The sequence below is a fragment of the Heloderma suspectum genome, chromosome 3 (genome assembly GCF_057233095.1).
Source record: "Heloderma suspectum isolate Gila_16-S chromosome 3, 16-S_ref, whole genome shotgun sequence".
NCBI lineage: Eukaryota > Metazoa > Chordata > Lepidosauria > Squamata > Helodermatidae > Heloderma > Heloderma suspectum.
This window is the reverse complement of record NC_139460.1, coordinates 158,007,325-158,030,580: the sequence shown is the minus strand read 5'-3', so window position 1 is coordinate 158,030,580 and position 23,256 is coordinate 158,007,325. Positions and strand designations below refer to the sequence as shown.

At 45.7% G+C, this 23,256-nt stretch overlaps 1 long non-coding RNA gene across 3 annotated transcripts in view; it reads left to right on the top strand.

Moving 5' to 3' along the window:
- The window catches only part of LOC146350375 (uncharacterized), a 41,010-nt gene extending 38,963 nt beyond the window's left edge, over window positions 1-2,047 (top strand). Inside the window, exons 4-6 of one of the 3 annotated variants that reach the window (XR_014788838.1) lie at window positions 19-140; window positions 1,171-1,297; window positions 1,618-2,047. This is a non-coding gene — a long non-coding RNA (uncharacterized LOC146350375). The remainder of the gene's footprint in view (window positions 1-18; window positions 141-1,170; window positions 1,298-1,617) is intronic. The other 2 variants (XR_014788839.1, XR_014788840.1) reach the window with 2 other exon arrangements.
- Window positions 2,048-23,256: the final 21,209 nt, after the last annotated feature.

The window sequence follows — 23,256 nt, the reverse complement described above, 5'->3', positions numbered from 1 at the left end:
GGATTCCACCCACTAAAGCCGCAGGCCATGCATGATGGTGGCCCCCACTGCTGTGGAAGAAAGCCCCCAGATTTAGCTGAGAACCCAGGAAGCCTCAAAAAAACACTGGAAACCATCAGTGGGTAGCAGGAATTCTCTGGGTAAGTATCCAGTCTGGCTGTGGATGGCTGAAACAACAGAATGCAAATGGTGAAGGTCAGGAGGTGGAACAGATGGACCATAAACAAGAACAAACCTCACTTAATGGGAATGACTGTTCTAATATACTCTTTTACCACTGTCAAAAATCTCTATATGGCAAATGCTTTCACTCCTACGTTGCTCCAACATGCAACGTATATACTCCTAAAATATTTTTGCAACATTTAGAATTAATTTCAGTTATAGGTTTATCAGTTCCTTGTTATGGTCCACAACCTGTATTAAATTCTGTGATCCATAAAACTTTTTTTTCTTTTTGAATGACACATAGTTTAGTTTTTCATTTAGAGGCTATTAAAGTGTTCACCAAAGTTATGTTGGGGGGGGAAAATGATTGAAAGCGCTAAAACACTGTACAGAATATAAAATCCTTTCATAGGCTTTTTATGACACATGAAACAAGTCTTAAAGGTTTAATGTTACTGACTTTTATACAGGGGCTTTTTAATTCTTGATTCCAGTTATGGTTCTGCAAATGAACTGTGACATTAAAAAAGAACCAGGCTGGAACTGCCAGCTCCAATTCTTGATGGGCCTGAACTGGTTATAAAGGACTCACACCACCTGCCCTCCAGGCTGTCCATCTCTAGCAGCGCTGTGCAACTTTGGGCCCTCCAGATGTTTGGGCCGACAGCTCCCATCATGCCTCACCACTGGTTATGCTGGCTAGGGCTGATGGAGGTTGTAGGCCAAAAGATCTGAATGGCCACAAGTTATCCACCCCTGGACTATATGCTGTGCCATGGATTTGGGGTTTGCTTTTTCAGTCAGGCTGACCCAAAAGTCTACCAAGGCTGCAATCTTGTGCACACTTACATGGGAGTAAGCCCCGCTGAATGCAGTGAGACTTACTGCTGAGTAAACATGCGTAGGGTTGCACTGTTATAGGAGTAATGATCTCGGAATGGCTGCGTGTATGTGTAGCTTCGCATTTAGTCCAGAGTTAAAATACTCAAATTGCCTATCTAGCTCCCAGTGGTTGATCCTTCATCCCTCCCTCAACTGCCACCAGAAGGGCTTCTGAGGAAACATCTTGCCCTTAGGGGATGGGAGAAGAAACCGATTAAGCATGAACTCAAGAGAAGAGGAACTGCAGGTGAGACGAAAGAAAAGAGGAACAGGCCAGCAAACAGCAGGCCAGCTGGGAAGGACACTATATGCAGTGCAAACTTGAGTCCAATTGATATGTTCCCATCCATCTGAATGAAGCATCACCACCGTGCTTTCCCTCCCAATCCTTTTCCTTGTGCCTCATGTCCTTTTAGATTATGATCTTGAGGACAGGGACTGTCTGGTAGTTGATTCTTATAAGCTGCTCTGGGACTCTTGACTGAAGAGTTGGATAGAAACGCTTTGAATTAAAATGGTGGTGGTGGTGGTGATAATAAACAATAATAAACATGCATATATCTCCAGTTTTGCCAGATGGACAACAAAAGTGGAAATCGAGAGCCCTTACACTTGCAAAGAGACTTATACTTCAAGGTTGGAAGGATAAACACCCACCACCTATCATTCAGTGGACTGAAGATCACACTGACCTTGCTACATTTGCACATATCTCCTACAGCCGTCCATCTTGTATGGAGATTATTTAGATATACAGACTGCTTCTATTAATGTACATATTTTAAATGGAAGTGTCAATCTTTCCTTTTCCCTCTTTTTCTTTACTTTTTATTATTTAGAGTGATGTAAATGATTATTGTGTATAGATAAGTTTTGTGATTCGTTCTTTTTTCTTTATTCATCCTTCTTTCTTTCGGGCTTACCCCCCTTTCTATTTTTTGCTTTTGTTTGTTATAGTTATATTTGCAAATAAAATTAAAATTTCACAAATGTCTCCATTTGTGCTTCACTGTGTTGATGATTGTGAATAACAGATGCAAGTACAGCAGGATGAGGAGCAATCATTCATAAGACTCCCCCTCTCCTGCTCAGTCTCTCTGTCCTCTGTGTGCCACTGTTGTGCCTAGCACGCTCAGCAGTCCTATCTTTCTAAAGATAAGCTCTTCCATGTGTCAAAGTAAGATGTTGACTAGCCCATTCTTTACCCAGGCCCACAGTGCATGACTTTTCCCACACACAGAGGTGGGGTGAGTCAGCAAGAGCAGGCTTTTGGATGCCTATCCCTTGAAGCATAGAGAGGACTTCCATTTAGAACCGAGCATGACAGCACACTGAGTACAGATGCTAGTCCAAGAGCTCATGTCAAAATGCTTACGTCATAAAGTACAAAAGGTTTGACTATCTGTCACGGACCAAGACCCTGAACCCCCGTCCTCAGAGGATGCTGACTCTTTGTCCTCAGAGGAAGAGGCTCCAGAGTCAATTGTTCAGGGAGAAGACTTGGCTATGGAAAGGTGTCATGATGTTTCTACCTCCCTGGGACCCAGTTCTCCAGAAAAACCTCTGAGCCCAGCTCACCTGCATCTAGAGGAGATTGTATTGCCATCAGACTTTGGGGACTCAAGCCATGAGGAAACTAGCATGCCATAGCCAGTTCTACGTCACAGCCTGAGATTACTAAAACAGGCCAGCCCCCTTTCAGCGACAAAGCCGGTCAGCATGGAGGTGGGGCCAACCAGCCTAACTCCAAAAGCACTTCTATTTAAACCTCAGTCTTGCTCTGCTCTTTGTTGGAGCAACATACAGACAACCCCGTCTAGCTTCCAGACACACTTGGAGCTTTCTGTGGTGCTTATCTGCTATCATCTTGCTTCCTGAGAAATCTGACCCCTGCTCCAAATCTGACCCATGGCAGAACCCTACAACCCAGGCCACATCACAGAGTACTGTCAGAACCCCTTGCCTCAAATGGTACACAATCTGGACATCTTACAAAAGTTGTGGCATCTCCAAAACCTCCAGTCTTATGCACAACAGGTGGGGTGTTAAAGGGCTGGAAGCCCTTCCAAACCCCTTCCTGGGGCCAATAATTACATCATAAGGTATATGGATAAAACAAGCAGTATCTGTTGGGGAATACATAATTCCAGATGGTCCAATATGACTGTCTTTGTTGCCACATACCCCCTTTCTGACCCCTCCAAAAAGGGGTAATGGACTCCAGAGATTCCTCAACAAACTTTCCTACAGTCTTCAAATGTGCCAGGCAGATGTGAAATCTATCAAGCATTAGGAACAACTTGTCAAGCTTAAGACTATTGTCTACTTTTATGGTAAGTGCAAGTTTCATAATAGCCAAATCATATGTCACGATAATGTGCCTTTGCTGACTTTTATAAGATGTGCAGATAGTCAAACCTTTTGTACCTTATGACATAAGTATTTTGACATGGGCTCTTCGACTATGTGCCCTGGCTGGGGCGGTGTGTGTGTGTGTGTGACAGTGACACCAGCTACATATATATGGTCATGCCACACCTGGCCCTGTGTGCAACAGGGTGCAGGTTTCCAGCCAAAATCAATCAGGTTGGGGAAGTGAGTGAATATATGAAGAGGCTGGCTTTAGAAAAAAAAACACATTCTTTGCTACTTCAAAATTCCAGTTCTTCCGCAAGCATCTTAAGATTTTGGAGGATTTTCTATCAACCTTTCCATATTTCATTACTCTGCCCTGAAATCTAATATGTTGAAGGGCAGTACATGAAAAATGACTTCTTAGATTGTGAGCCTGGGGGGACAGGACAATTCACATTTAGAGAAACTACTGTAAGTTGCTTTGAACCCATAGGATAGAGGGGGACATAAATATGTGAAGAGTGCAATCCTATGCATGTTTAGACAGCAAAAAAGTCTTACAACTCCCAGCATCCCCCAGCCAGGATGACTGGCTGGGAAATGCTGGATGTTGTAGGAATTTTTTCTGTCTAACCATGCATAGGATTGCACCCTAAATGTGGTATTTTTCACATTGTAACTTCACACTTGTCAATTGCTGGGAATGTTTGTGAACTGTCCAGAGAGCTTTGGCTATTGGGTGGTATAGAAATTAAATAAATAAATAAATAAATAAATAAATTTGATCAGAGGTAAATTCCAGGCAAAAATGGGTATGATCAAAAACAAAGATGGCAAGGACCTAACAGAAGCAGAAGAGATCAAGAAAAGGTGGCAAGAATATACAGAAGATCTGTATAGGAAGAATAATAATATCGGGGATAGATTTGATGGTGTGGTCAGTGAGTTAGAGCCAGACATCCTGAAGAGTGAGGTTGAATGGGCCTTAAGAAGCATTGCTAATAACAAGGCAGCAGGAGATGACGGTATCCCAGCTGAACTGTTTAAAATTTTGCAAGATGATGCTGTCAAGGTGATGCATGCCATATGCCAACAAATTTGGAAAACACAAGAATGGCCATCAGATTGGAAAAAATCAACTTATATCCCCATACCAAAAAAGGGAAACACTAAAGAATGTTCAAACTATCGAACAGTGGCACTTATTTCACATGCCAGTAAGGTAATGCTCAAGATCTTGCAAGGTAGACTCCAGCAATTCATGGAACAAGAATTCCAAGATGTACAAGCTGGGTTTAGAAAAGGCAGAGGAACTAGAGACCAAATTGCCAATATCCGCTGGATAATGGAGAAAGCCAGGGAGTTTCAGAAAAACGCCTATTTCTGTTTTATTGACTATTCTAAAGCCTTTGACTTGTGGATCATAACAAATTGTGGCATGTTCTTGGTGGTATGGGGATACCAAGTCATCTTGTCTGCCTCCTGAGGAATCTGTATAACAACCAAGTAGCAATGGTAAGAACAGACCATGGAACAACGGACTGGTTTAAGATTGGGCAAGGAGTACGGCAGGGTTGTATACTCTCACCCTACCTATTCAACCTGTATGCAGAACACATCATGCAACGTGCTGGGCTTGATGAAGCCAAGGCTGGAGTTAAAATCACTGGAAGAAACATTAACAATCTCAGATATGCAGATGATACCACTTCAGTGGCTGAAAGCGAGGAGGAGCTGAGGAACCTTATGATGAAGGTGAAAGAAGAAAGTGCAAAAGCTGCGTTGCAGTTAAACCTAAAAAAAACCAAGATTATGGTAACCAGCTTGATTGATAACTGGCAAATAGAGGGAGAAAACGTGGAGGCAGTGACAGACTTTGTCTTTCTAGGTGCAAAGATTACTGCAGACGCTGACTGCAGCCAGGAAATCAGAAGATGTTTACTTCTTGGAAGGAGATCAATGACAACTCTTGATAAAATAGTGAAGAGCAGAGACATCACACTGATAACAAAGGTCCGCATAGTTAAAGCAATGGCATTCTCCGTAGTAAGCAATGGCTGCGAGAGCTGGACCATAAGGAAGGCTGAGCAAAGGAAGATAGATGCTTTTGAACTGTGGGTTGGAGGAAAATTCTGAGAGTGCCTTGGACTGCAAGAAGATCAAACCAGTTCATCCTCCAGGAAATAAAGCTAGACTTCTCACTTGAGGGTACAACTGAAGTATTAAAGGCAAAACTGAAGTACTTTGGCCACATCATGAGAAGACAGGATACCCTGGAGAAGATGCTGATGCTAGGGAGAGTGGAAGGCAAAAGGAAGAGGGGCCGACCAAGGGCAAGATGGATGGATGATATTCTGGAAGTGACAGACTCGACCTTGGGGGAGCTGGTGGTGGCGAGTGCTGACAGGAAGCTCTGGCGTGGCCTGGTCCATGAAGTCACGGAGAGTCGGAAGCAACTGAACGAATAAACAACAAAAGTGATGATTACTTGAAGCCAACATTGATTTGTCAAGAACAATTCCTGCCAGACTAATCTGATCTCATTTTTTGATCAGGAAACCTCCCTTGTGGACTGTGGGCATGCTGTGGACATAATATACTTTGACTTGAGGAAAGCCTTCGACAAAGTGCCCCATGATATCCTGATTAGTAAACTAGGTAAAAGTGGGCTAGATGAAACAACTATCAGATGGATCCACAGTTGGCTACAGAATTGGACTCAAAGAGTGCTTATCAATGGGATCTTCTAACTGGGGAGAGGTAATGAGTGGGGTGCCACAGGGCTCAGTCCTGGGCCCAGTGCTCTTCAACATTTTTCTTAATGACTTGGAGGAGGAGGTGCAGGGAATGCTGATCAAATTTGCAGATGACACAAAATTGGGGGGATAGCTAATACTTTGGAAGACAGAAACAAAATTCAAAGTGATCTTGATAGGCTGGAGTGCTGGGCAGAAAACAACAGAATGAAATTTAATAGGGATAAATGCCAAGTTCTGCACCTAGGAAAAAGAAACCAAATGCACAGTTACAAGATGAGTGATAATTGGCGCAACAATACTACAAGCGAAATGGATCTTGGAATTGTTGTCAATCACAAGCCAAATATGAGCCAACAATGTGATGTGGCTGCAAAAAAGGCAAATGCTATTTTGGGCTGTGTTGATAGAAGTTAATAGAAGCTGCGGTGGCTTAGTGGTTAAGACGCTGAACTGCAGACCTAAGGTCGGCAGGACAGCAGTTCGAGACCCGAGTGCCGCGTGACGGAGTGAGCTCCCGTCTTCAGTCCCAGCTCCTGCCAACCTAGCAGTTTGAAAGCAAGAAATTGCAAGTAGATAAATAGGCACTGCTTTGGCGGGAAAGGTAACAGCATTCTGTGCACCTCGGTGTTCAGTCATGCCGGCCACATGACCACAGAAGCGTCTTCGGACAGTGCTGGCTCTTCGGCTTAGAAATGGAGATGAGCACCACACCCTAGAGTCGGACATGACTGGTTGGGGACACCTTTACCTTTTTTTTTTAATAGAAGTATAACTTCCAAATCCTGTGAAGTACTAGTTCCCCTCTACTCAGCACTGGTTAGGCCTCATCTTGAGTACTGTGTCCAGTTCTGGGTGCCACACTTTACGGAGGATGCAGACAAACTGGAGAGGGTTCAGAGGAGGGCAACAAAGATGATCAGGGGACTGGAAACAAAGCTATATGAGGAGAGACTGAAAGAACTGGGCATATTTAGCCTTGAGAAGAGAAGACTGAGGGGAGATATGATAGCGCTGTTCAAGTACTTGAAAGGTTGTCACTGAGAGGAAGGCCAGGATCTCTTCTCGATCATCCCAGAGTACAGGACACGGAATAATGGGCTCAAGTTACAGGAAGCCAGATTCCGGCTGAACATCAGGAAAAACTTCCTGACTGTTAGAGCAATACGACAATGGAACCAATTCCCTAGGGAGGTGGTGGGCTCTCCCACACTGGAGGCATTCAAGACGAGGCTGAACAGCTATCTGTCAGGGATGCTCTGACTTGGATTCCTGCATTGAGCAGGGGGTTGGACTCGATAGCCTTGTAGGCCCCGTCCATCCCTACTATCTATGATTCTATGATTCTAGCTCTCTGAAAAAAAGTATCATCCTTCTCCAGCCTAAGGATGAAAGTGCCAGTCCCAGTGCTAATGCTAATGACATTGCACTAGCATAAACCAACACTTGTGCAACATAACTAGCGCTTGCTAGTGCAATGAGGAAAAGTGGCAATTTGCCACCAAAATTCAACAGCGCAGCTCCAAAAAAGGGACTATTTTGGCAGCCTGTCGTCACTTTTCCCTGCTGCACTCACCCTTGCTACTTATGTTGAACAAGTGTTGGTTTATGCTAGCCTAACATTATTAGCACTAGTTCTGGGACACTGTTGAATACTACCCAACGTATTTAAGGCATCTTCTCACTAGTTTCTCATCTCTGCTTTAGTGATATGTGGAATAAATGAAGTTATGATATATGATGGGGCTGATTGAAAAGAGAACCTTGCCCTGCCATTAAACTTGCAGAATTGAACGGAGGTATTGCCAGAGACCCTATATTTAATTTTAGTGCCTTGACAAGCTATCCTAATGGCCTAATGGCTGGATGCTGCTGTTGCTAATGCTGTTCAAGTATCTTGGCTTCAAAGTGTATCAATGACTCCTCTTAAGTATCCACTAAAACCATAAGGTTTCCGATTACAGCCTTTAAACTCAATGTGATCTCTAATGGGGAAGAATGGTTAAAGCAAGCCAAGCCACTGAAGTCAGCAGAAATGACATAGTCGTCCCTTACCTTCTCATTGTAAAAGGGTCTGTAAATTAAATTTAGTCCATAAATAACACACCTGGGATGGTAAGCAACAATGCAAATAACAATCCTTTTTTTTTTTTTGTAATTATAACTAAGCTAAGCCATAATTTGGCCACAATGAGAATTAAAACAACAACACATAAATACAATCATGGGATTTGTATAGAAAATTGCCTCATAGCATTTTTTTTTTTGCAAAAAATGAATGCATAACCAATATTGATCTTGATTTCTGCATGTTAAACTGTGGTTCCTTGGGTAAAAAATATTCTTGAAGAAGTCAATAATAGGCTGTAATTTCATATGACGCTAATAAAATAACACAAATGAAAATTCATTTTGCTTACTTGTCTCCTTCTTAAAAGATTGATACATTTTGTTTGCAAAAGCAACTCCGCCCCCCCAAGAAAACAGCACATACAAGAAGTATTTGTAAACCAATTCCAATTGATTTTGGTGTTGTTTTAAAAAGAAAGACTTGATTGCTGGGATTCTTTCCCAAAATGCACTTCTGTAGTCAGTTGATAATTGCTGTGAATCTCTGGAGAGGAATAATGTCTGGTCTTTGCATGGCACGTTTGCTAGAGAGCTCCAGATGAACAAACATACTCACAAGATGATCTTGTAAACCTTCTACAACCAAAAGATTGTCTTGTCTTGGCGTTTTTCTCCTGGCTGTTGGCTCAGGATTACATGTTATCTATTTTCCCCACAGCCAGTCGATACTTAGTCCATGAATCCTGGCTTTTGGAAATGTGTGTCAAGAGTTCGCTGACTTCACAAGAACCCAACACGGCTCACAGTGGATTTTTACCTTACTGTCCCAGGGGGCTGCAGGAAACGATAAGTGCCAGAAGGGGTCAAAAGAGGGGAGGAAGCCAAGCAATCATTTCCTGGCCTCTGACATGTTTCACTTGGGAATCGCTCTCCAAACAGACTGGGGGAGCAAGATGTGGAGGCTTTGCTATTTGGACTCTGTGCCTCAACTTCCTAAGGCAGGGTGTCAGGAGCGCCCTTGCTGCCTTCTGAAATCCTCAAGTAGCCAGAATCAACACGCAGAGATAGGGCTCTTTTCCAAGGCTTTATTTCCATTCAACCTAATGATGCTTACAGATGCTAATTGCATGAGCCTCATGAGGGAAACTTAAGAGAGCTGCCTACTTGAGGTTCTAGCCTTAGTGAATCAGTTGATCTCTGTTTGGAGGGTAAAGGTGGGAAGCCTCTGAACTTAAGGGCTAGGAGGCGAAAGTCCACCCCTTTCCCATGGGGCATCGGGGCGCAGCTGTTGACGTCACGCCAAGCAGGCTGAGCACCTCCTCTTAGCGCCCTCCATTTCCCGCTTGTCCCTATGTGGCTAGCATCCCAAAGCTCCAGTTGTCCCTCCCCCTGCCTGCCAGGATCGCTACCACTCTCAGGAATGTGATCAGGGAGGGGCTCTCCCTCCGACGGCACCTCTGAACAGCACACGGGTTCCTCTCCGACGGTCTGTATCTCTTCCTCAGAATCAGAACTGCTTTGGGGCTCTATGGGCTCTGATTCAACCCTGACACAGGGATGGTCAACTTAACAGAGATAATATAAGCATATTGTAATGAACTTGGACAGCAGGGATGAAAGGAGGCACACGCTGGCCTCGGCTTTTGGCCAGGAGACCATGGGCCATTAGGAGGCTGCACTCCCTGCCTCCCAGGGAGAATATCATGCCAAGGGGAAGACCAACCTTGCCAGCCAGCCTTGCCAACCATCAGCCAGAGAAGGAGAAGCTCTAGGGAGCCTGCCCCACCTTTCACTGCCAGAAAGGACACTTGACTCCAACTGACTGTTGCCCTGGAACTGCAGAACTGTTGTGCACACACTCTGGTCTCTGCCACTGGCCAGGAGACCAAGGGCCACTGGGAGGCTGCACCTCCTGTCACCTAGGAAGAACTTAATGGTGGGGGGGGGAACAACCTGACCCCATCTTTTGGCCAGAGAACGAGCTGCTTCTGTCATGCTTGCTTTTTCTCTTCTCTTCCCTTCCCTTCCCTTCCCTTCCCCTTCCTTTTTCCTTTGGTATCGTGTCTATTAGGTGGTGAGCCTGCAGGCAGGGAGTCTTATTGTTCAATATCTGTGCAGCCCTTAGAAAATTTTACGTGTGATGTACGTGAATAATCATAACAGCAACAGGCCCTGGAACTCTCTGCCAAGGGTAGCTGGACTGGCTCCCTCTCTGTCATCCTTCCACTGGCAGGCAAAGGTGTTTTTATTCAGGCAGGCCTTTGACATGTAAGGCAGTCTGCTGCTGCAGGGGTTTTTAACTCAGGGGCCGCACACATGCCTGTGCACACACGCGCACATACTCACATACATATAGATGCACATGCACACACAGCAGCAATCCTAATACAGACCTTCTTTTCCTCGCTGCTAATAGCAGTGGTGAAAGAGCAGTTTGTATCAGGGTCACTGTGGGTAAGAGAGTGGAGACCCTTCTTTCTTAACAGCCGCTACCAGTGACGAAAAAGTAATCTGTGTCAGGATCACTGGGGGAAGTGGTGGGGACAGAAGGCTAGCAATCTGTGGTGGCAGAAGTGGTGGCAGCTGCAGCTACAATGGTAAAGCCACTGGAAAATATGTGGGGGTAGAATTTGGCAGCAGGGAGGTCAGGACCCCTCGGGGGGCTGCATTTAAGGCCTTCCAGGACTGCAGGTTGTGCACTCCTAGTTTAGGGAAACAAGCCAACTTAGAATCCTGGCATATGAAATTGGTTTGTTTCCTTACGTGATAGCTGAGATTAACCATAGTTTGAGGTTTGGGTTTCAAGATAACAATAACCCCTGGTTAACTGAAAATGGGAGTGAATGCTTCTGATCACCTCACAGCCCCACTGGAGGAGAGGGAACACACACTAAACCATAGTTTAATATTACATTCAAACTAGATATTTGGCTTTCCAGTTTTATCACTAACTGCTCTTTTTCTGTGTTACTTGAAATAACCACTTAACAGATTATAAACTTTTGTGCATTGACCCTGCTAAATCTGCTACAATGAGGCCCTCATAATATATACGTTGGTGCCATCGCAAACACTACCCATCTGTCTAGTTCCGTTATCCCTTCATGGCTACAATAACTTACCCTGTGTCCTGACATAATTATGATATGTGTTCTCCCACCAGTAGCATCCAATGAAATTGAGGCAGTGGTACTGCCAGGGTTGAGGGGCCCTTGGACAAGAGGGCCGCACACACATACACCATTGGGCACTCGTCCTCAGTTTCTCTCTCCCTCCAGTGCTCTCTTTCTCTTTCCAGCTCCTTGACATGTGCTCTGTCTCTCTCCTTGCTCATTTCACCTCCCCTCTCATTGCACTCTCTCTCTCTCCTCACTCTTTCCAACCCATCCCTTCCCTAGTGCACACATGCTCTCTTTCTACTCACTCATACCTGCCCCTTCCCCCCCTCCGGTGCTTGCTTTCTGCCCCTTACCAGGTAGTAGCAGAACTAGTAGCACCTTCTTTTTCTTCTTTAACCCCCCCCCCCCACCACCATGCAACTAAGAGTTTAGGCAGGCTGCTGAGAGAGGGCCTCTGGAGAAAATGAAGATGCCAGGTTCAACTGCCATTTCACACCACAGCGTGACCAACCTCTTCTATACGTTTTTGAAAGAACAAAATGGCATGGTGGTGGCAAGAGTTCTCTGGGCTGTGAAGCCCTGTGGTCCAGCAGTCCAGCCCTAACGGCACCTCAGAGGTGTGTGTGTGTGGGGGGGAATGCACAACATCACGATGTCAGGACTACAGTAAATTGTACTCGATGTAATGGAAGGCGAGCTGGAACCTAGACACACAGCTGTCATTTTCAGTGGCTGCTGTATGGATGTCTAGTTCTGGCTCAAAACTGGGTTGGATCCAAGGTCCCCTTCTGTGAACAGAGAGGCCTTGGATCCAGCAGAAGCTTCCACAAACAAAATTAAGGGGGAGACAATTTTCACCGATTCCCCCTTCCCTCTATGTCACCTCCTGTGCTGTTCCAGAGGATCTGCCAACCTTCTGAAGCAGATTTTCAGAGGGCACAGGGGCTGCAAAGGAAAGGGGGAGCTGAGATCCTAGGGTGCCCAACTCCACTCAAGGAACTCTGGATCCAACGCATTGTATTTATTTCAAGTTTGACAAAAAAAAAACCCTTACATTGAGAAATGATATCAATTTAACACATTTGGATCAGATCACAAACTAGTGCCGTGAATCCTCCATGTGTGCCTTTGGCACTGCTGAACGTGAAAGGCACATTTCTGTTGTTTCCTTCAAGTTAGTCTGTGGGCAGAATCAGACATGAGACTAAACATAGGCTTCCAACCCCAAAGGGCCAATCCTCCAGTTCTCATTCTTCCCTCCATAATGTTTTGGTATAGAAATGTGTCGCGTGATATCATCACATTGTGCTTTTCTCCGCCCCCTCCCAGTGACAGCCAATCATACGGAAGGAAGGAGGAAACACACATGATGACATCACATCACTCATGTCAGAAACTAAACTTTTGGGGGAGCACAGAGGGAACAAGATGCAGAACTGCCCTCTTTCTGCAGCCTTCCCGAGTTTGGCATCGCACCTAGCTCTGTGCTGCATTCCAAGATCACATTTGTCCTACGCCAGCCTTCCCCAACCTGAAGCCCTCCAGAAGTTATGGACTTCAACTCCAATCACCCCTGTCCACCATGGTCAGGAATGCTGGGAGTTGTAGTCCAAAACAGCTGGATGGCACCAGGTTGGGGAAGGCCACCCTATACCTTTTAAAGAATGGTCAGAAATGCCCTCCTGAGGGAGACGCAGAGGTCTTTCAATCTGGCACCACTTAAGAAATCTGATCACCCAAATTAACATTCCACCTGATGGGATTCTTCACGTTCCTTCTTTGCCTTAACATCTCTACTTGTCTTGGGATTCTACAAATTCCAGTCTGGATCAGTCACATTCATTAAAATCCCCCCACTGTCTATTTCATTATTTGTGCTTCTGACATCTTTCCCCTGAAACAAAGGGGCAGATTGTCTGCTCCGAGGGACACCTGGAGGAAGGTGCAGCGCTTACAAAGGCCGGGATTGAACAGAGTCCCCGGTGCAGGCAGCAAGCAATTACTTTTGCTTGCGATAGCAGACTGTCAGCTTTAAGCCCGAGACATTCCTCAGGAAGATTAGTCCAAATTATATTTTATTGCGGTGGCCTGCTTGGCCGGCCTAAACTTCATCTGGTTCTTAGCCTAATGGAATTCAATCAAGGCTATTAATACATTGTTTACGACATGTTTGGAGTTCTTGCACTATCAGCATAGATTCAAGAGAGGGGGCTTCAAACGGTATCAGATAACAGCAAGCTGGATGCTGGATGTTGTACAGCAAATGGAGGGATTTGATCGCCTTGTCGAACCAGTGGCGGTGCTTAAATTAAATTGTCTGAACAAAGCTTTTGCATGTCAGCCAGCTGAATGGCAAAATGAAAGAGTGACACACTTCAAAGATCAGAAAGAGAGAGCCAGAGGGGACCCTGAGGTTATGTTAGCTCCCACCAACTCTGGGCCATTGAAGCCATAGTAAGTTTTGTTTAAGTTTTTCCGTTTGTGTGGCACCAGTTTAACGCACTAACTCAGACTTCCCTAACCTGGTGCCCTCCAGATGTGTTGGACTGCAACTCCCATTATTCTCAGCCAGCATGGCCATTGGCTGGGAATGATGGGAGTTGCATTCCAAGACATCTAGAGGACACCAGCTTAGGAAGGCATCTCTAACCTGTACCTTTCAGCTGTGTCTATTTAATGCAGACAGGGCCTATTTCTGTCTTGCTTTGTATTGACCCTTCTGTCAACTGTACTATTTAGTGCAGAATCTGTCCAGCATCAGTTCCAGGAGAACTTTTCTGTGAAGAGAGAATACTGGAGATCTGTGATTTTTTTTAATAATATCCTTTTACAAAGATACACTTTGAGTCAGAGGGTTGTGGAGAAGAGGCTGACACATAAGCTGCCAATGCTGGCCTGAATGTCGCAACAGTCCCCCAAAAGCAACTGCACATCTTTGCATCTACCCAAAACCACTTCTGGCCAGCCAGCTCCAGAAACTCAAAGGGATTTTCTCTCTTCTCTGGCCAGATTCATACTGCCTGCTTTTTTGTCTCTTCCCAAACTTCTTCTCTTCACACTGGTCTTAACCAGCCACCCTGGCAGGTTCTGGGACTGGGATAGGAAACTTGTGGCCCTCCAAATTTTGTTGGATCCTCTTCAACCCTAGCCAGCATGAGCAATGGACAAGGGTGATGGGAGTTGTTGTCCAGCAACATCTGGAGAGCCAGAGGTTTCCACCACTGCTCTAGAACAGCAATTGACCATCAGTATCCACTAGCAAACTATAGAAATCCTTAGAAAAGTGGCAGGTTCTTCAATTTGCATGACAGAATACTATATATATATACAGAATACTGTATCTCTTGCTTAGAAACTAAATTGCACAATTTTACTAAGATGCATGTGTGCTCTGACTGAATTTTGAAATTCCAAACTAGAAATACTTTAGAAATCTGACAATGGCCAAATTCATACTATCGTATCTCAGCGTAAGAAGCTAAGATACAAACGAGCCTTTTGCCCACACACATGGCCCCTTTACTCCTCCCTTCATGCCATGCATCAATTAGCTTGGAAGTCTCTAATTGACCATAGTTTCCTGCTTGATCTGAACTGGGAAACTATGGCTACCACCCGCTTTGGAACAAGCCAGGATCTTGAACCAGCTACAAACCATGGTTTAAGATTCCGGTTTGTTCCAGAACTGGTAACCATAATTTTCTGGTTCAGATAAAACAGGAAACTATATTTAATTAGTTACCTTCCTGGCTGATCGCAGTGTGCCATGAAGGGAGGGGCGAAGGGGCTGTCTATGCAGAATAAAAAGGTTGGTCATATCTCAGATTATTATGCTGAGTACAATTGTCCAAACTGAGGGCAGGAGCTTCCATTCATGGAAGGGGAGTTGTGCTCATGGAAGGACCCCCTTCTGTTCACTGAGCAAAAACTTATAAGATCCAAATTAAGAGAAGATGTATGCTCTGATAATCGCATGGAGATGGTTTGCTCACTTGGCATCTTATTGCCATGTTACCAACTCCTGATTCACTTCACTTAAAACAAGCACAACTGCTTTCCCCTTTCAAACGATGGAGAATATGCATCCTTGTATCACACACCTAGGTCTTCAAAATTTTCTTTCCTGTGTGCTCACTTGAACTGTAGGATTCCCCAAAACCTTTCTCCCCAAAGCAGCAGCTGAAAGGCCTGAAGGCTGACTAGTATTGCAAAATTCCTAGAACTAATCCAGCTGTTCAGTCCCCAGCTAGAGTTGCCAACCATCAGGCATTTTACTCACCAATTTGATATTTTTACCTCAGGTTTGGTATAAGATATTTTGGTTTGGTATCTGATAGTTTGTTGAATGAATGAAGTATTGGTTCCATCAGGGGTTTGTCAGGCCCAGGAATACTCTGAAGACCCACTTGTTTCCACTGGCCTTCTCATAATCTGTGGCCTGCAGGTTTTATTGGTGTGATTTGTGCTCATAGTGTTTTATAGTATTTTATTGTATATGCATTGCCTATTTGTATTGTCTTGTATGTTTTTTTTTAAAATCCTGTAAACCATCTTGAGAGGATTTCATCCTTAAAAGTGGCCTAAAAATAATATGTATATATAAACGGAAGTGTTTGTCCGTATGTCCTTGATAGACTTGAAAACCGTACATCTGATGGTTAGGAAACTTTCAGGATTTTTTGTACCTTTATCTGGGATGGTTTTAGGCATAGTGAAAATTTTGTCCTCCATCAGATACTCAACCTACAAATTTGCAAGGGCAAAATCATACCCCTTCTTCAAAATCTGCAGGTACATCACAGGTGTACACACCACAGCAGGTACATTGGTCTCCAAAATGGTTGCAAGATTATTCTGTTTAGGGTACCAACGAATGCAAGAGCACATCCCATTAAGAAGGGCAGCAATACAGAAGGAGCTGAAAGTATCATATAGATACAGCAGGGGGTGGAGGAAGGGAGCAAGTTGCCCAGGTAATGGAAGAAGAGGAACGTTGGCAGTTGATGTGGTGGGAGAAGGAAGAGCGGAGAAGAAGGGAGTCATGGCTGACAGACAAGGAAGCTCAAGACAGTCTTCAGGAGACAAAGAACAAGACGCATTAATTATAATTACTTTAAATGTGTCTGTGGGGTTGGAGCTTGCAGTACCATACGCAGTCACTACACGGCAAACTTTCTTAACCAGGAGACAGTTTTGCAGTTCATACAGTTTGAAGCCAGGAGGAAGTTGTCGGAGGGAAAGTGTTCTGCGGCTGCCCCCTCCCGTCTTCTGCTGGGCAGCCCCCCCCCCGCCCCTCAGGGGAATGAAGTGGACAGACCACTCCCTCGAGGGGCTAGGGGGTCACCACGCAGGGGCTGTGCCAGGGGCCAAGGCAGGCATCATGTGTCCAACTCTGGCAGCAGCATAAGTTTGCCTGAAGGCTTCGCTATTTCAAAATAAGGCCCTGCAAAGCCAGGTCCATGTGCTAGTTTTAAATACATACATACATACATACGTACATACTTTTGAACTGGGAGGTTTTATATATTTGCTTCTCTGTCAACCCAACCCTAATCCACAAGACCCCATTACTGATGTGCCAAAAGTGGCCAGGCTGCACCTGCCAAAAATGTATTAGGCTCTACCCCCTAAGCAGTCAAGACCTAACACTGGCTCCACCCACAGAGCTACCATCAGCATTGCCCAATGACCAAGTATTTTTTAATTCACAACTTAGCTTGATTTATATTTTAATTTTAGCTTGATTTATATTTCAATTTATATTATCTTTATTCCCTCCAGCAGAATATTGTATTTCCTCCCTCCACATCCATGGACTTTTGTTAGGCAACATCTCGTGACTTGGTGCCAGTCCTTCAACCAAGCTAAGGCTCCTTCACATGGGGCTTTAATCCTGCTATGGAGATTGCTTACTCACAGAAGTTTGCCAGTCCTGTACATGATGCAGCCCTCCCACAGGGAACCTCCCGCCCTTTGTGAGCTCTATTGTGTTGTTTTCCATGATGACGTAAGTAGGGCATTTTCCCTCCTCCCACCATGGAGTAGATATAAATGAGGGTATACTGTTTAAAGTCACTTTTATTGCAAATAAAACAACAGCACCACCTAGTGGCTTTGTGGTGAAACACACAAAAGTTTAGTTTTCTAAAAAAAAGCCACGTGGAATGGCGTATAATGTCACGTCAATTACAGTTTAATCCATTTTCCATGCTAAATTGACTTTATGGGGAAATCCAGATTTAAGAATGGCAAGAAAATGTTTTTATGGTGGACCTGGACAGATAAAATGATTTTTACTCTAGATCAATTAGTGGGGGTTGATGATGAGTTCTTGTTATTTATTTTCAACTTTGCAAGATCAGTTTGATTTGCCTGCTAGAGAGAAATGGCAGTACTTGAAATTGAAACATTCGTTGGTATCTAGATTCGGTCCTGCTGTTTTTACTGCCTCGGAGCCTCCTTCACCATTGGAAATACTTATTGAAGCTGATCAGGTATATCGACCTACGATTCATTTTTACAAACATTTATTATCAATGCAGGAAGGAGCCTGGGGAAGGAGGACCAGCCAGCAGCTGCACCAGGTGGATCCTGAGCCTGAGCCTGCTTCTGCCCCCGCCCACAGGTACTTAAGGCGGGGCTGCCAGAGGCTGCTCGGGAAGGAGCACTTAGCGTCGCACTTGGAGTCGCGTAGGATCTGAAGACCTACCCACCTGCCTCTCCAGAGACACCAGCAGCCACAATACCAGCAGCAAATAGCAGCAGCAGAGGGCAGCAGCTTTAAAGACAAGGGGAAAGGGGCAAACGTGGACTTTATATGCTCCTTCTTAGCTGCTGTTCTCTTTTATCTCTTTTATCTTTTATCTTCTTTTAAACTGTTGTGCATTTTATATCCTAACATTTTAATATGTGCCTGGGAGGACTATTGGGCAACTCAGGGGGTCGGGGAGGTGCCACCATAACTGTGGTCACGGGCAGGGGGAGGTATGGCGTTGGGGGATTAGCAAGCCAGCTGAGGAGAAGAGGGGCTAGACACCTTACAGCTATCCCCTCTTCTGGTTCTTCCCCCAATCTGATGGCTCCTGGCAGCCTTACCAGTCTGCCCTCGGGTTTGGTGGTGCTGCTACTGAATGCCAGGTCGGCCCAAAATAAAATCTCCCTCATCCATGATTTGATTGTGGATGAAGGGGCTGACCTGGCATGTATTACTGAGACCTGGCTGGGGGAACTGGGAGGGGTCACTCTCTCCCATCTGTGCCCTCCTGGGTACTCGGTGCAGCACCAACACCGACTTGAGGGTCGGGGAGGGGGGGTTGCCGTGGTCAATAGGAATTCAATCTCCCTCTCCAGGCTTCCTGCTCATTCGAGTGCAGATCTTGAGTGTTTGTACCTTGTGTTGGGTACCCGGGACAGATTAGGGATTCTGTTGGTGTACCGCCAACCCCGCTGCCCATCAGACTCCCTGCCTGAGCTGACGGAGGTGGTCTCGGACTTGGTGTTGAGGACCCCCAGGATGATGGTCCTGGGGGATCTCAACTTCCATGCCGAGGCCGCTGTATCCGGGGCGGCTCAGGACTTCATGGCCGCCATGACAACCATGGGGCTGTCCCAACATGTCATCGGCCGAATGCATATAAAAGGACACACGCTTGATCTGGTTTTCTCGACTGGGCAGGAGGATGGTGATCTGAAAGTGGAGGAATTAACATCTGTCCCTTTGTCATGGTCAGATAACTTCCTGCTGAGGTTTAGACTCCTGGCGGCCTTTCCCCTCTGCAAGGGTGGGGGACCTATTAAAATGGTCCGCCCCTGGAGATTAATGGATTCCGATGGATTCCAGAGGGCTCTAGGGGATTTTCCTGCTGGTATGGCTGGTGCTCCTGTCGAAGCCCAGGTCGCTCTGTGGAACGCAGAGATGACTCGGGTGGTTGACACGATCGCGCCCAAGCGCCCTCTCCTTCTGAGCAGAGCCCGGCCAGCTCCTTGGTATACACCTGAGCTGAGGGCAATGAAGCAAGAGGGGAGACGGCTAGAACGCAGGTGGAGGAAAACTCGTGCTGAGTCTGACTGCACACAGGTAAGAGCCCACTATCGAGCCTACTCTGTGGTGGTGAGGGTGGCAAAGAGACAGTTCTTTTCCACCAGCATTGCATCTTCTCAGTGTCGTCCAGCGGAGCTTTTCCGAGTGGTTCGCGGCCTGTTACATTCTGGGCCAGGGAGAGAGACAGTGGAACCCTTGGTAGCACGCTGTGACAAGTTTGCATGGCACTTTGAGGATAAAGTCGCTCAGATTCGTCATGAATTGGACACCACCATTAATGCAGTTCCATTGGTAGAGGCGTTCAGAGCACCGTCTGGTCCAGTTTTATTGGATGAGTTTCAGTTACTGAGGCCTGAGGATGCGGACAAGGTGTTTGGCCAAGTCCGATCAACCACTTGTGTGCTTGACCCTTGCCCTTCATTGCTTATTAAATCAAACAAGGAGGGGTTGTCCGGATGGGTCCAGGAGGTTGTAAATTCCTCCTTGAGAGAGGGAGTGGTGCCTGCCGCTTTAAAAGAGGCAGTAATTAGACCATTCCTGAAAAAGCCTAACCTGGACCCAGAGGATGTTAACAATTACAGGCCAGTGGCCAACATCCCCTTCCTGGGCAAGGTGCTTGAGCGGGTGGTTGTAGGACAGCCTTGAATGAAATGGATTATCTAGATCCATTTCGATCGGGCTTCAGGTCTGGTTTTGGAACGGAAACTGCCTTGGTCGCCCTGTGGGATGACCTCTGCCAGGAGAGGGACAGGGGGAGTGCGACCCTGTTGATTCTCCTGGACCTCTCAGCGGCTTTCGATACCATCGACCATGGTATCCTTCTGGATAGGTTGTCTGGGTTAGGAGTTGGAGGCACTGCACTACAGTGGTTCCGCTCCTACTTGGATGGCTGATTCCAGAAGGTGGTGCTGGGGGATTATTGCTCTGTGCCATGGCAATTATGCCATGGGGTTCCACAGGGCTCTATTTTATCCCCCATGCTGTTTAACATCTACATGAAACCGCTGGGGGAGGTTATCTGGAGGTGTGGGCTGAGGTGCCATCAATATGCAGATGACACCCAGCTCTACCTCCCTTTCTCATCAAAACCAGGTGAGGCAGTGGCTGTTCTGAATCAGTGCCTGGGCACGGTAATGGACTGGATGAGGGCTAATAAACTGAAACTCAATCCAGACAAGACGGAGGTACTGTTAGTGGGTGGTTCGTCTGCCCGGCTAGGTGATATTCAACCTGTTCTGGAGGGGGGTGCACTCCCCCTAAAGGATCACTTTCATAGTTGGGGGTGCTCTTGGATCCAGAACTGTCACTTGAGGCACAGGTGAACTCAGTGGCACGGAGCACTTTTATCAGCTTAGGCTGGTATACCAACTACGCCCTTATCTGGACAGAGATAGCCTAGCTACAGTTATCCATGCTCTGATAACTTCTCGTCTGGATTACTGCAATGCGTTATACGTGGGGCTGCCTTTGAAAACGGTCCGGAAACTTCAGCTGGTCCAAAATAGGGCAGCAAGATTGTTAACAGGGACTGGCCTGCGAGCTCATATGACGCCAGTACTTTTCCAGCTGCACTGGCTGCCAGTCCATTTCCGGGCCCAATTCAAAGTGCTGGTGTTAACATTCAAAGCCCTTAATGGCTTGGGGCCAGGTTATCTGAAGGATCGCCTCCTCCCATATGTGCCTGCCCGGACCTTAAGATCATCATCAGCGGCCCTTCTCCGTGAGCCCCTGCCAAAGGAAGTGAGGCGGGTGGCTACTAGGAGGAGGGCTTTTTCTGTTGTGGCACCCCGGCTCTGGAATGAGCTCCCTAGTGAGGTTCGCCTGGCGCCTACATTGTATTCCTTTCGGCGCCAGGTGAAGACTTTTTTATTTTCCCAGGCATTTTAGCTTTCTAAATTTTTATCTTTGCTGTTTTAAATCTGTATTTTAAACTCCTGCACTGCTGCTAGGTTTTATTGTGGTTGTATTGTTATATTATGGTTTTAATGTTCTATATATTTTAAATGGTTTTATTGTGTGTGGTTTGGTTTTAATTTTTGTGAACCACCCAGAGAGCTTCGGGTATTGGGCGGTATAGAAATGAAATACATACATACATACATACATACATAAATACATAAATATGATACAAGTGGTTTACAGCAGGAATGGAACAGGGAATTGGAATGTCCTATTTTGCTTAATCAATGGACTGCCATTTTGGCGTCTGTTTTGGACATTTCAATGGATCTTTGGTCACGCCTTATTCAGCAAAAACTTTTGTTTCAGGTCTATTGGACGCCACAACGTCTTTTTAATAAAGGCTTGTCAAATTCGGCTAATTGTTGGAGTGTAATGCAGTCAATGCTTCTTTTAGTCATACAGTCAGGGCCAGAAATATTGGAGCAAGGATAACTGTTTCGGCAGTTGGCCTCTGTACACCACCACATTGAAGTTCAAAGGAAACACACCCAGATGGGAGTGAAGTCAGGACTTTCAGCTGTAATTCAAGGGGTTTGACAAAAGTGGGGCACTACCCATTCAGGAAGTACAGCCAGTGGCAGACACACACACCCATAAGTAATGGAATGAATGACTGACAAGCAGCTGCATGGCCAGGTGTGGCCTGTTTCCTGGGAACCCCATGACCAATCAAGCAGATAAAAGGCCTGGAGGTGGTTCTGACGGTTACATATGCATTTGGTAGCTGTTCACTGGAACCCCCAACATGAGGTCCAAGGATGTCCATGCGAGTGAAGGAGGCCATCATTAGGCTGAGGAAACAGAACAAACCCATCAGAGAGATAGCAAAAACAGTGGGAGTGGCCAATACAACAGTTTGGAACATCCTGAAAAAGAAGGAATTAACTGGCAAGCTCAGCAACAGCAAAAAGCCTGGAAGACCATGGAAGGCAACTAAAGTGGATGACCGCAGAATTCTGCTCACGGTGAAGAGGAACGCTTTCACAACATCTAGCCAGGTCAAGAACGCTCTTGAGGAGGTAGGCATGTCATTGTCAACATCTACAGTCAAGAAACAGCTGTATGAATGTAAATACAGAGGCTTCACAACAAAGTGCAAACTACTGGTAACCCTCAAGAACTGAAAGGCCAGATTAGCCTTTGCCAGCAAACACCTAAAAAAGCCTGCCCAGTTCTGGAATAAGATTCTTTGGACTGATGAAACCAAGATTAACTTGTACCAGAATGATGGGAAGAGAAAAGTATGGAGAAGGAAAGGAAGAGCTCATGATCCAAAGGAGACCGCATCATCTGTCAAACATGGTGGAGGAAGTGTTAGGGCATGGGCATGTATGGCTGCCAATGGAACCTGGTCACTGGTGTTTATTGATGACCTGACTGCTGATAAAAGCAGCAAGATGAATTCTGAGTGTATAGGGCTATACTTTCTGCTCAGATTCAGCCAAATGCTGCCAAACTGATAGGACACCGCTTCATATTGCAGATGGATAATGACCCAAAACATACAGCAAAAGGTACCCAAGAGTTTCTCAAGGCAAAGAAGTGGGATGTTCTTCACTGGCCAAGTCAGTCACCTGATCTCAACCCAATAGAGCATGCTTTTCACTTACTGAAGACAAGGCTGAAGGCAGAAAGACCCACAAACAAGCAGCAGCCGAAGGCAGCTGCAGTAAAGGCCTGGCAAAGCATCTCGAGGGAGGAAACTCAGCATTTGGTCATGTCCATGGGTTCCAGACTTCAGGCAGTCATTGACTGCAAAGGATTTTCATCCAGATATTAAAGGTGATCCTTAAGTTTGAAATGATGTTGGTTTGTTCCATTACTTATGAGCCACCAACAATGGGGGGGGGGGTATGCCACTGGCTGTCCTTCCTGAATGGTTAGTGCCCCACTTTTGTCAAAC